A 14,972-nucleotide genomic window follows, 5' to 3' on the forward strand; every position below is an offset into this window, starting at 1 on the left:
GTTTGTTTTTTTTTTTCCTAATCCTACTTTACTATTTCTTCCTTGCTGCCTTCTGCACAAAATCACACTGCAAGTACAACTGCCATACTGGTAAATGCAGAGTCAGTCAAAACTGACCACCTGTAAGCCAACTTACTCCAGCTACATCCCATTCTCCAGCTTGCAGAAGCCCTACTCTCTTTCAAGCTATTTCATTTGCAATATATCCTCAAGTGTTAGCTTTTCCATCATCTGTAATATACCAATAGTTACATTCATTATAGAAAAATAAAATAAGAGCTATTACTTTCAAAACAGTTTTTCTTAGCAGTTGACATATACTTGCTCCTCTTTTCTTTTACTCCATGCAAACACTATTGTTTACAGCCTATTAAATCTTTTAAGAAAGAACAGATATAAACAGCCTAGTCTTAGATAAAACACTATAGTTGAAAAATCTTGTCTAACATATGTTCTTACTTATTCTGGATTAATATAGTTAACAGTTCAGCACACACAAAGAAAAATCAAGGTAATAGCTATATGCATCATAAGGAAATAGAATTTAACATTAAAGTGAGTACAGCCACAAGCTTAACCAAACATAACTGAAACGACAAAAAGAAATGTGTAAAAGGGAACAGTGTGCTAATACTACAAAAGTGACCTAATCCACACAGGTTTTCCAGTCTTTGCTTTAGCCACAAAATTCCATAGTATTAAAATAAAGGTATCTTCTTTATGCTGATAAGAACTAGAAAGCTTTAGAAATTTTGTTTGTTTTCTATGTATCAGCATTCCTGTAACTTGTGTCAAGAGTGTCTATGAGCAGGGAATACCACAGTACATGACACAGTGCTCTTACCGCTTCTGTAAGGGAAAGCAGTGCTGCAGAAATTATCCACTTAGAAGAAACATTCCTTATAGAACCCCAGGCAAAGTAAAGTTGCTGTTCTCATGTGCCCTGGTTTCCCTAAGCCCAAAGTATGCTACATCCCTCTGAAGTAAGGAAGTTTCCCTGAAACCCAAAGACAAATTTAAAATAGTGAAATAGAATAAACCATGCAGAGAGAATAATTATGTTGCAGCTCTCGTTTCAGTGTTGCATACAAGTCTTGAACCAAACAATGGTCTTTTCAAGAGCACAGAGCATTATTTTGGTAGCAATGCTGTGACATCTAGTTCCTTGCTTCCTCAAACTTCAGTGCTACTATAGTATCCCTTTACTATTAGTTATTCATTTAATCTAGCTGTTCGTGAAGTCTGTTTGCTGCAAGCTAATTTTAAAAACAAGTTTTCCTTTCTAAGTGAAAATTGCAAGTCATCTCAAATTAGAGTTTGTTCAGAACTTTCACCCACATATCAAAAAGAAAGGTGTCGGGTAATTCAGCTGTTGGAAAGACTCTCAGTGTAAAACATGCATAAGCAGATGCTGCACAATAGCTTGAGTATGACCTAAAAAGCATGTGGAGAATTGAGCAGAGGCTGTACTTCATCTCTGAGCATCAACTGTTAAAGGTGCAATTCCAACACCTTCTACCATTACAGCATGTAGTTTCAGCTAGAGCAAGTGGAGAAGCATTCATCTGCCAAGTAGCTCAGCAGTGACTTATCAGAAGGAAAAAGACTCAGCTCACAAAGTAGGGACAGGAGTTTGAGCAGGCTCTTCACCTTCCATTTTTAATACTCTTCACCTTCTACATTTTAGTAGCAATGTTAAGAATGCAACACTTTTGGCCAAAACTTGTCAACTACACTGGCTGAGAATGAGATTTCGGGAGATTCTGCCTATTTCCAACACCATTCTAGGTATCCACACCTCATTTAATTTGAAAGGCAGGGATGCCTACCTGCAAGCCAGAAACTGACTTTAGAAGATATTACACAAGCCCCATGAGGAAGAAATTTTGTAGCAGCTCTTAGGACTTCATTTAAACTCAATCTTCCTTCTGCCTCCACAAAACGCAGGGAACTCAACAAACTGAGATTTAGGTTGCAAGAGTTACAGGTACTTCAAAAGTGACTTATTTTTATTTGCCAAAAATTAGTTAAGTTCAAAGTTCTAAAAAGTCTAAAAATAGTATTACTAGCACGAAAACCATTTAAAGAGAATTCTGTCTGCTTTGAAATCATACCCTCCTTTGCCAGACAGTCACGTGTGTCCAGTTAAAAATTACCTCTACAACTTGGACTCCTACTCTGCAAGCATTCATAAGTTTTCATGTACCCACAAATATGAACTATCCTTTCAACCATTTCCACTTGTAGCTGAGGAAGTCCAACACATCATATTTGAAACAAGCACAAACTATGCTTCTGACATAAAACCTGGGATAGGTCAGTGATTTGGATGTCCCAGAAACAGGCTTTAAGAAATTCATCCACTGCAAGAATAACTTTATGGTGTTTTTACCCTGGGTAGATCTACAATATAGTGTAATAACATCAGACATGATCAAATATGACTGCAGTAGAAGGGTTTGATTTTACTTTTACTCCAGAGCATTTATTTTAAACGAGTGCTATGATATGTCCCATCACCTTAACTCTACCAATGCAGCAGCATTAGCATTCTTGATAACTTAATATTTGCAAAGTATTATCCCCAGTATACCATTCTACAATTTCCCCAAAGATCATGAGAGAAAAGCAGGAACATTGCTATCAGGAATACACCACAGATTTTACAGCAAAAAGATGTTTATGGTGGTCTATTGATATGTGTTTTAGCAGCTCATTTTGACAGAAAAAAAGTCTAAACAAAGGTGCATTTTCCAGAGGAGGGGTGTATCAATACTGAAAATAATTTTAGGATTTAGTTTGCTTCGAGTGGTTGATGATTGCTTCCTGTTAAGTTACAGAATTAAAATGATCTATCAATACAAGCACATAATGCTGCGTTAAGCAGCTTCAGGAAAAATATGCTTTATCTCTCCATGGCAGTTTTCTCATTCTTCCTCATCCCTTCCCTCCCCCCAACAGCCCTCCTGCACAAGCCTGTAATACTCACAAGACTGGACACATTAATTTGAAAAACATTTCAGAGCATCTGAGCATTGTGTATTTTATGTACTCTATAAGCAACAGAAAAACATTACTTCTTTAACTGAAATTTTAAAAAAGTAACAGCAGGACCCACTCTTCTGTCTCATTCAGAAAAAATACATTTAACACATGAAATGCTCTATTACCACATATAATTTCAAAGCTGTAGTACAAACAAAGAGTGCAACTTGAAGTCTCAGACAATTTACTATCCTGTATGTCTTGTTTTGTATTGTAATTTTTTTAAAAAAAAGTCAAATCCCAAAAGCATAATAGTGGCAAAGCAGAAAAAGAGGTGTTAAATGTCTTACATTGTAGGGCATATTAATTTAGGTTGGATTCACATTAGATGAAGCTCTTCAACTAAGAAGTTCTCACTTCATGACAGCATCTAAAACTTAGAATATTCATTATTCCAAGAAAGAAATATAAATCTAATGAAACTCAAGTTACACAGGTTCTAGAAGGACTCTTATTAGAGCAACTCATGTACAGATTTCCAGGGTAAATGGTATCACCAAGTTATCTGCCATTGTTCCAAAGCCATAACAACAGAAAGTTTCTAATGAATTTATATTGATAGCACTTAAATAGCAGAAAACAGTTTAAGATTAAAAATACCAGAGCATGCATTCATTTTCTTTTCCTGTTTCTTCTATTTGCATTCTCATAAAATCTCAAGATGTCTTTTGCTCAAGACATGCCTGATTTCTAAGTGCATTCTTTAAGACCTACATATCTAGTATTTCCAGAAGAAGGGAGCAGTACTTCAATATTCAGTTACATATTTAGAGCCCTGGTTTGGAGCACAGGCTTCATGATTTAGAGCCTGACAAATATTTCTGTAACCTAACAACAAAGTAGTCAAAATTTGTTTCTATAATAATCTGAAGTCTATGAACTTGGAACTTGATTTAGTGTATTCTGCTTACAAACGACAACTGAAAAGTCACTTGAATGGTAGATGCAATTATGACAATACATGGAAATTGGTCACTGACTACACATGCATGTGGGACACAGTGGACTCAAATGAACCAGAACTGAACGACATCAATACAGCTTAACAACCCTAGGAAGCAACACGTTACGTTCATAAAACCTATCATACCTATAGGAAAGAGGAGTTGCAATGAACAAACAGCAAAGCAAGCTATATCACGTGAGAGGAAATGACAAATAATTTCAGTGAATGGCCACTTTTCAAACAGTTTGACATTCAGGCGGTGGGGGTTAATAACTGCACAACACAAAAGGATCATATACTTATCATTTAAATTCAACAGACACATTTAAGGAACCTCTTGAAGGTAAATGTGGCATCATTTGGTTCCTGTTTCATCACTCAGTTAACTTCCTATTCACACTTTTGTCAGTTCCTCAGTTTACCGTACAAGCAGGGACCTTATTTTAGGTGTTCCTTCTTCCCTTGACATCAAGTATACCCACATCTTACTGCTGCTACTGAATTTATACAGGACTTTTATTTTACCACACTAAAAAGCAGTTATAAACAGTTAAGTGAGTTAGTCCTTGTCACTATTTCACTGAATTGCTGCAACTTTCTGAACAAAGGTGAACTACCATCCACTTCTTTGCCAGAATAGGACAAAATATCTAAGACACTTTAAAATACCATTAAAACGGGAATGAATGAATGAAAGATTTTCATCACTTCCTTAAGGAATGAATTACTGTATGCATTATGTATGCAAAGGAGCTGCACAGTTTAGAGATCTTCTCTGACTATATTAAGTTTCAGGTGGAAAATCCTTATCAGTTTTACCTGTACAGCTACAGTTTGCCAATAACAACAGTTTAGGGTAAAACATCACTGCACAAATAACCATTACATTCTAGTAAGAACTCTTGGTAACCAGTGCAAATACATATGCTTCAGACACTCTTTTTAGTGTAAACCAAAAAGAATAATACTGAAAATATGTATGCCAAAAGTTACTATGGCAGCAAAAAAAATTAAAAGCAGCAGAGATTGTTAATCTACGCAATCTCTAACATGATGCAAAAGTGCTAGAAGAGTAGTTCTGCTATATTTGCACACATTACTGAAAATTCAACAAAACTTCAACCAATTCTAGCTGAAACAACAGAACTCTGATACTTCAAGCAGTATCATTAAGTGCTCTGCAAAACAGATGTTCCCTTTGTTGTGTTTCACTAAGTAACATGACAAATTTGATTGTCTGAAGTATAGTGTCTCATCACAACACCACTGTGGTGAAAATACCTACCCATCATTTACAGTACTGACACAAAATGCTGCTGAGAAAGGGGGGAGGGGGAGAAACTTGAATTTTTTTCCTCAGCTTTACAATTAAATGTAAATCATGTTCTCTCAGGACAGGCAGGAATTGGTAAATACTATACCAGCACTGGCAAAGCTACAGAATGCATGTGTAAACGGATGTGCAGAATTACTGTCAAAAGCCTCTCACCTGCTCCTCTGGCTGCTGCACTGGGAATTTAGTTCAAAGCAGGAGAAAAAAATGCAGGAGCCTATTAGTCTTTCTACACCTGACATATGGCGTCAGTATAATTAGGAGCATGAGAGATGTGAGTGGAAAGACTATATCGAGCCTAAAAGCTGTAACTGAGTAAAAGCAGTAGCATGTCCACAGCACACAACATGAAGCAGGTAGGTATTTTGGCACAACCTAAAGAAAGTAAATAAGAAAGGTATTATTCTGAGTAGACAGTAATTGGTTTAGCCAGACATGCTACTAATCACAAACTGTAGGAGAACACTCAGAATTTCACTGGCAAAATCCAGTGTAAAGTTACTGTAAGAAACATAGAATTATTGCTTTAACACTAAGTACCAAGAGCTAAGGAATTCCCCAATATCACTCCTCCCCACACTTTAAAAAAAAAAAAAAAAAAAAAGCCCTTAATCAGCCTAACACAAAATATATGACGTTGCAGTCTGATTTTGCAATCTGCTTCAGCTCTGGAAAAGTAACACAATTTCCTCCAGCCAGCAAACACTTAGAAGGAGTGTTACTGGAGAAAAAAGTTTTCTTTTTTGTAACTGAAGATCCTATAGCCTGCTTCTTCAGATAGAGATGTTACTATAGGATACCCAACATGTCTTACATGATAGACTGTTTGAAAATATTCACAGTATCCTAATTTTCAGAGATGGTGGTTGGTATTAAAAACCTTTTAAATGCAGGTTTTTCAAGATTTATTAGGTCAGCTTAATGCTTTTACACATATTCCAGTCATTTTCTTTAGTATAGCAAATACTGTAGGATTAAAAAAAATTAAAAATACAAAACAATTGTCTTTACATATGAGAACAGGATTCAAGTAATTGAAAACAAACCACAATGATATAGTACAGCCTTGTCTATTAACCAGACATTCATGAAGACCTTATATTATCCAGCACTAGCTTCTGTACAATACTCAGACTGCTAGACAGCTTAATTATTGAGTATTAGATGCAATTGTCTATCGCATATTTAAAGTGTAACGGCCTTCTCCCCCCCCGCCCCTTTCCAAAAAAAAGAACTGCAATAAAATACAGTAATAGTACTGGATCATGGTGTTTAGTGTTAACAAAAATATCAAAGTTGTATGCACTATTCATCGGGTTGAAGTTAATGCCTTGCTGTAACATAAATATTTATCCAGTGCTAGCAGCAGGAAACCTTTAGGAGACAGCATGGCTTTAAACACCGAAGTGAGTTAATTAGTATCCAGTGCAGCTTTAGAGCATACTATGCTGTTTTAATCAAAGGTTAGCATCCAAATAGAAAAAAGTAACAACATGTAAAGGATATCTTATCACTTACCTAAGAGAGACATCTTTAATAGCTATCAAAAGTACCAAAAACATAGAGTTTCTGTCACTAAGTTTAGAATGAGAGCTCAGTATGCCAATCGGGATGGAATACAAATGGTCAGCGACTTTTGCATCAGCAACAGGTGTGTTTTACTACTCAGCTAGTATTGTTTTTACCTAAATTTCTTTATTATGTTTTGATTGCTACACAGCTTTTCATATCAACAGAGGTTTGAGATGGAAGAACACAAACATACAGCTGTTTTGGAGAGATAATCCATTTCCAATCTTCCTCTCAACAATCAGATGATTCTTCAGCAATGCTGGTCATTTAAAATAAACTAAGAAATGTTTTCATGCACGTCCTCACTTTTCATGGCAATCTCCATACAGAATAGTGACAGTTATTAAGTATCTCTCCAAACTCCACATGCTTTATTGATTCCAGTTCTAATAAATAATATTCCTAGTAACAACTGTTTATTGAACCCACTTGTATTAAATTTGTACACAATTTAGAAGTTACACTGAAGCCTCATAAACAGAGCCCTTAATTCATCACACTGAAATAAATACACCGAGAACCTCCCATTTCTGGCACTACAATGACAAGGGTCACATTCAGACAATTTCAGTACTCGCTTGGGCTGTAAGTTATGCTGCTTTCATTCACTACCTTTCCAGTTGTTACCAAACTATGTAAGTTCATGTGGGGATGCGTCTAAAGAAATCGCTGTAAATAAGTCGCCCTCCTAGACTAAGCCAACATTCTATTTTTGTTCTGCTGCTCTTGAACATGGTCCTAATTAGGACAAAGGCTTCAAAAAAGTTGCACCAGAAGTAGAAGAAAACACTTCACATCCTGCATTATTTTAGATGTGCTATAAATTGAAAAATATTATAGTTGTTGGATCTTTCAGATGTTGGTTTGTTGTTTGTTTTTTTTTTTAAACCTAATCCAGGAGTATCTGAGTTTTCATGCTAACAAAGTTCCGGCAAAAATTTTGATAGAAGTCTGATGATTCACAATAAGAACAACTGCAGAAGCATTTCACTCCTCAGCCTCATGGAAAACTTTTCAAATTTCACCAATGTTTTCAAATAGCTTCTTATATTTTAAGTTATTTCTAAAGAAAATCTTGAGAGCATGCAGAAGTATTTCGTCTCGAAAGTGTATGCATACATTACAATATACATTATAGAGCACAGGGAAGATTCTGGCCAATGCAGGAGCTAATAAAACATTTTAACAGAATGCAGAGCTTGAGCAGCCTAGAAGTTTTAACCACGGCCTTGCAGCAATATGCAGTTGCTACACATTCAAAACATTTTCATACTTTAGTACTCCTTGTCTTCAGTGACACTGATCTGACACAGATTTCAGTCCTTATCCTGATACCACTTTGTTATTGCCTTCCCAGATTATCTCAAGAAGCATTTCAAATAAATTAATCCAATTTAAGTTCCTAATTAATTGATGCTAATAAAAAGAAACACTTTGATTCCAACACATTCTCCACTCCCAAATGTGCGTTTAACACACCACCATTTCAATTCTGGCAACTGAGGACAGCTAAATGCCAAAAGGGGCATTTTTTCTGGAAAAGAGAGAAAACATGGTTTTAAAGAAAAGATATCATGCCTGCAATTCTAAGTAAAGTGGGGTGGTTTTTTAATACTTGCATAATTAAACAGAACAGCATTAACAAATCAAAAGCTGTAATTTTTTTGAGCAAGAAAACTATCAGGGTCCAGTAAAATAACAAATACTTTCAAGTACACCCTACCAAGTACAAACCACACTGAAAAATGCTGCATATAAAATGCAGGTTTTAAGTACATTTTATTTTCATACTACCACAGAAGAAGTCTTAGAGATTACACAGAGTCACTCCAGTCATCAAGCTATCACACCTCAAAAGATCAATACAAATTTGCAGTCTTCAGTTTTTCTACAGTGTAAGAGATTCAGACTCTAGCTCTCCTAACTTCAAAGGAGACAGACCATGCACACAGTAAAGGTCATATCGTCAAGGCTTCTCATTTCCTATACAGCATGATAGGATCTGCTGCTTAAACTTCATGCATACTGCTCCTGGAAGACTGACTGCTTGGTAACAGGTAACACTGTAAGTAACATCCAAGCGTTGCGATTCATACATGTAATCTCCATTTATGCTAACAAAACTTACCGCACAAATCCTATGGCAGACTTCAGTATAAGCTTTGTACCCAATCTTCCATTTGTAAGAGACGAAACATGCCAGATTACAGAGAGTGTATTTGCCTAAGTGAAGGCTTGGGAATGAAACCTGACTTGGTGATCCACCTAACGGATTTAAGTCTAAGCTGTTCCCAATATAGGTTTTGTATGTTTGCAGAGTGCCCAGGCGATCTTTGTTAAGAGTCCAACTGCTACTGCATTTTAATATTCTCATCAACATAAACATTTAAGCCTCATGAAAGCTTCATTTGAAAGCCTCGAATATAAAGAGTACTCCACAGGCTCTTAGTCCCAAAAGACAGCCTGGGAACCGTGACTTTTCCCTTACAAATCATGCAGATTTCTCAAACTACGCATCTTCCACACAACCTGAAACAAAATGGTGTCACGTCGAGCCATAAAAATGTATGTTTATTTTCTAATTAAAATAGCCAGACATTAGCCAACATTTGATAACTAATAATATAAGTCTCCAGAATAAATAAGGTGATTAACACATACAATGTGAAAAAATCAGTGACGGGTTAAGAGAGAACCTAGTATTTACCTTAAGGCAGGATTTAATGAAAATGCATTTCCTGACATGAACATACAGAGAAGGTTCAAGATATTGGGGTTTTACACTAATACGTGCTAAGAATTATACTTTAACTCAGCAACTGTTAGGTTTGATACAGTCACAACATAGGCATCAGTAAATGGGCTCTTCTCCCAGCTTAGAGCCAGCCCCATTGTGCTAAGTAAAATATAGATGACACATACCATTTGTAGTGCCTAGCCTTGCAATCTCTCACACGCATACTTGTTTGTGATACAAGTCCTTGCAAAATTAGAATCCAAGTGACTTAACTACCCAGCTATGCCTGTGAACATGTCTACCACGGACTCTCTCAAGTGAAAGCAAACCCTCCCACCCTCCCACCCTCCCATTCAGTAGACTACGGCAGAAATTCAACATGACTCTTCCCATGAAAGTCTTTTTCCTTTTAGGAAGCACTCTGAATAAATTTAACTTGTACCTTTAAAACAGCTCAACAGTGAAAGGAAGTGAATTGCTACAGTTAATAAATCATCTGAAGCACTACTGAACTTCCTCAAAATCGTCACCCCTCTCGATAAAAGGCCTGCTAAAAGTACCTCGTCTGACAAAGAGATTATCACAGAAGAGAAACAGCCAAGTTTTGCATTTCAAGAGTAGTATTTTCATACTGTCTTCTTACTCTGGAGAAAAAAAAAAAAAATGTCCAAGAACAGTGCCAGATGGATCTAAAACTCAACTTCAAAGTACAGTACTCTTACCAGAAGTATTTCACTGATGAAAGTAAAATAGATTGGAAGTTAATTTGACCAAGCTTTACAACGCTACTTAGTTTTCACAACATAAAAGAACCTGGAAAGCAGAGAGGACAACAAAAGCAAGGCACTGTCATAGAGGAAGGCATTCTGTGGAAAGCACAAACTTCTGAAAAGACGCTGTAGCATCTAGCTGTATTACTGGAGGGGAAAACTGCAGAAAAGCCTTTTTAGATGCAATGAAAAGCAATCACCAATGTCACTCTACACTTTGCTACATAAAATTGCTTTTTGCTTCTTTGCAGTGTCATTTGTTCAAGTTGCCTTTAGAAAAGAACTAATCACCAACTCTGAATTTGCAGCTAACAAACCTAAAAGCGATCGCTTAATAGAAACTTCCATATTTTGTTCGCCTGCAGTCGTCTTCTCACGCACTAGCAGCCTATATTAAAAATTATGAAAGAGCAATGCTAACAAGACTTAATAATCCTCGAGTACACAACTCTCTTCCTCCTGAATTTAAGACTTCAGGAGCTTTATCGGGATAGAGTTAGAATACAACTGGACAGGAAACAAACCTGATGGCTTTCGGGATTACAGGGAGCAAGACAAGTCCACGGGCATTGCTTCCGTTTTCACTGTTACCTTTGAAACACAAAAGCACACGGAAAGCTCCTTCAGTTCAACATGCGTTAAGTTAAATATCGAAGCCTACACAGGCACAACCCCCTGCAGTCTGCGGCACTTCCTACTTACGAACCTCAGCCGCAAACTCTCAGCAATTATAACTGTTGCTGCCGCCGCTCGCATCCCTCCCCGCGGACGTACCGAAGCGACGGGTTAGAACGCATGTGTTTCACAGCGCGCCGCTAAAGCGTGCCCTCAGCCTTCCCACGAGCAGGCACTGGCGCCCAGCAGAAGGAGCGGGAAGCCTGCTGCCAGGCACCGCGCTGCCTGCCCCCCGCTCCGGGGCGACGAGAGGGAGCAGCTCCTTTGTCTCGCCCGCGGCCGGCTGCCCGCACCCCCAGCTGCCTTCTCCAGGCGACACAAGTCGCGGCTGCCCCGCCAGCCCCCAGCCGCCCCGGCGAGGCTGCCGCTTCCCCCTTCTGCCCTCCCCCATCGCCGCCCGGGAGCCGAGCGACAGACCGGGCGCGGGAGGACCCCGGCAGGCGGCCGGCCAGACGCGGCCGGGATGCCGGCGGCGCCCCGGGGCGGGGTAGGGGGGAGCCACGGGGACGGGGGAGGCTGCTGCCGCTCCCCGGAGCGCTAGCCCGCGGCCCCGCTCACCCCGCCCCGCACCGGGGGCAGAGACCGGCTGCCCCCGGCGAGGCGGGAGGGGGCCCGCCGAGCCCGTCACGGTCCACCGCCCGCCCCGCCGCGCCCGGGCACCGGCCCTTCACCTGACCCCGCCGCGGCGACGGCAACTCCGCCGCCCCCTTCGCCCACCGCCGCCTCCCCCCTCCCGCCCGCGCGCGCGAGCCCGGCGGGGAACGGCCGCCCCAGCCGCGCGCCGGCGGTTGCCCCAGGGCGGGGCGGGGCGGGGGAGCCCGCCGCGGAGTCGGCGCGCGGGAGCGGCAGCCCGGCGGGGCTCTCCTCGGAGCGGCCGTTAGTTGCCCAACGGCCGCAAACCGTCCCGCCGGCGCAGAGGGCTGCCCCAGCCCCGCGCGGGAAAAGTTGGCTCGGCGGGAGCGGCCGCTAGTCAAACTCACCCCGCCCGCCCGGCGGCGCCTCCGCCGCCGCGGCCCGTCGCGGACTTACTCGCCCAGCCGGGAGCAACAGCAGCGAGGGCGAGCAGCGGCGGGCCGACACCGCCCGACCCCGCCGCTGCCTGGCGGCGGCCGCAGCCAATGAGAGGGCGAAGCGCGGTCACGCCAGCCAGTAGGATAGCAGAGCGGACCGTGCGGGCGCCCGCGCCCTCCTCTCCCCCAATGGGTGGTGCTGCCCCGCTCCGAGGGCGGGCGGCGGCGGGGCTGGGCGGGTGGGGGCCGCCGCCGGTCTGTGAGGGCGCCCGGGGCGGGGGGGGGGGAGCGGGCACCGCCGCAGGCCCGGAAACGTGAGAGGCGGCGGCAGCCCCGAGGCGGCGAAAACAAGTCATTGTTTCCCCGCCGGGACTGAATCGGGAAGGCGGCTCCGGCGCCGGGCAGCAGCCGGCCCCGCCGCGGGGGAAGCTGAGGCGGAGCCCCGGGGGAAGCTGAGGCGGAGCCCCGGGGCGCCGGGGAGGGTCGTGCCCCGAGAGGAGGTGCTGCCTCCGGGGCTGCGGGGAGCGCCCGCTCTCGAAACTGCCCTGCGAGCGCCGGTGGGAGCTGTCACACAGAGCACCGCAGGCAGCGGCAGCGCTCGGGATGGGTTTGAGGGAGCCGGCACCCGGCGCCTCTGTTTCAGCGCGGTCCGAAGACACCCGCCCTCCCCCTCCGCCCCCCATCCCTCCGGCTACCGCCGCTTGGAAATAAAAACAGAGCTGGCGATAGGCTGACTAATGAGACCATAAAGCAAAATAAAGTATTTAACTTCCCCAGCCCTAACAAAGAGACGATTATACTTGGCTGACAGCTCCGCAAGGGATGTTTCCAAGCACCTTAATGAGAATGCCTCATAATTGAATGCCTCTTAATTTTTACCAGGCGTGTCTTTATTATTATTTAGGTGCTGGATTCTTATCAGCCTTCCCGAAATGGAGCAATTGTGGGCAAGTCTCATTCCACAGCACTCTAAGGCCGTTTTCAATTACAAGTACTTTCCTTTTTTTTTTTTTTTTTGGCAGTTTTTTTTTCTACTGACTTCATCCTTGGATTACTCCAGAGAATGATCTTGAAATAAAACTGAATACTGCATAATTAGCTACTTTTTGTTTTAATTGAAGTTCAGTTTACATTTTTTGTTATGACCAGAGTTTCTTTGCAAGTATGCTTTGAGGATTAAATTTTAATCCTCAGAAGCACATGCTTATGGTAATCTTCAGGATTAGTAAAGATTAAATTAATCAAGTAATCTAATTGCTGTGTGGTGAAACTGAGGCAAGGAGGCTGCGATTTGGTCAGTGTCAAATACCATGTAATGACAGAGCCCGAATTAACTCCACCAACACTTACTGTCACAAAGCGTTGTCCCATACAATTACTCATTTAAAAGCCATGCTCTCCTATGCCTTACTAGTCTTAATCTCCTAAATGACTCCGTACAGGTAGATAATGTGTTCGCACAAAAGTTAGCTGACTTCCCTCGAGCCTTGAACCTGACAAAATGGCAGGTTCAAGCATTTCTTCGAGATTTCCTGGCCGTCCTGCATATGTACATCAGTATCTTTCTGTCTGAGCCGTATCTAGACTTGTGCTATTGTACCATTCATTTCCATAGGTATCTAGTATATCATTTTAATTTATTGACAATAAAATATATGCATTATTTTCAAGGATCTTTTATAATACAAATTATAATACATAAAACCCCCTTTTAGAATATAAACATCTTTCTTACTAAGCCATTTGTCTTTAGAATATTCCCACTGTGTTATGGTCTAAATTCGTTCTTGCACCAGTTTCTATGCCACTGGATAAAAACAGGTCTGTTTTCAGGAAAAGAAAGATAATATTAGTTCTAACAGAGGTGTAAAAGGGCTTTATTATTTTACTAAGATGAAGCAGGACAATTAAATGCCATAATCCTAGGAACAACCAAATGGAATTTTATGAGCGAGATAATAAATTTCTGCCTTAGAAGGAATACACATCTGAATCACAGCCAGAATACTTAATGGTCTAGAGTTTTTTTAAGCTCTTTATCTGAGCTGCTCTGCATTTCCACCACTATTTCTGCCAACAACAGTGCACACACATGCAGCTCTCATCACAATGCCTTTCCCACCTGCTGCCTGTACCTACTCCTGAGACCCTTCTGGTTTTTGTGACCCAACAGTTACACAAAACACCAAATCAATGCAGTTTGAAGGGAACCAAGCAGAAAAAACAAGTTTAAACACCATTCTGTTCCCTGAGCTGGTTTACCGCTCAGTCCTGCGGTTCTGAGAGCAGCACAGACCAAAGAACAAGTGATGAGAGCAAAGATACAGCAGTGCAGGAGGAGTTTGTTAGCCTCCATCCTTGGACGCAGTATAAGTACAGTGTCAGGAGGGAGACTGGGGATTGATGTGGCTTGTGACACAGATGGCATACTAAGTGACCCCGATAATTGCGAAGAGAAGTACTGAAATCATACTGTCATTAGTTATTAATTTTACTGTTACTAATGTGTTATGACTCTAATGATTAGTAAAAGTAATGAATCATGCACAAACAAAAGGCAGGCAAATTCTTCACACGCAGCATATGACATACATTAACAGTTCTGCAATGGCAGGTCACATTATCAAAAGAAAATAGTTCACCCTATATTACTTCCACAGATTTGAGTAACTCCTAAATTATTTTAGTGTTTCAGGCATTCTTACCACATTAGGCTTAAATATTATAAATGCACAAAACCATATGCAATACTTTTTTTTTTACTGTGTTTATATTTCTGTGCATAGATGTGCACATCACTTACTGCCTTTTAGACTTGTGTTTTATGGCAGGTTTTTTTTGCCATTAGCAATCCATTTCAAACTGTCCTCTAAGAGGAGGGCTA

At 41.3% G+C, this 14,972-nt stretch overlaps 1 protein-coding gene across 5 annotated transcripts in view; it reads right to left on the bottom strand.

The window, feature by feature from the left end:
* HYCC1 (hyccin PI4KA lipid kinase complex subunit 1) overlaps positions 1–12,156 on the bottom strand; it is a 50,382-nt gene extending 38,226 nt beyond the window's left edge. For 4 of the 5 annotated variants that reach the window (XM_075050642.1, XM_075050623.1, XM_075050657.1 and 1 more), the window contains exons 1-2: positions 12,059–12,156; positions 10,928–10,994 (exon numbers count right to left, since the gene is read on the bottom strand). The gene's annotated coding sequence lies outside the window, so the exon portion shown is untranslated. The remainder of the gene's footprint in view (positions 1–10,927; positions 10,995–12,058) is intronic. The other variant, XM_075050633.1, reaches the window with a different exon arrangement.
* Between the last annotated feature and the right edge of the window lie 2,816 nt (positions 12,157–14,972).

Source organism: Buteo buteo, chromosome 2, assembly GCF_964188355.1.
Source record: "Buteo buteo chromosome 2, bButBut1.hap1.1, whole genome shotgun sequence".
NCBI lineage: Eukaryota > Metazoa > Chordata > Aves > Accipitriformes > Accipitridae > Buteo > Buteo buteo.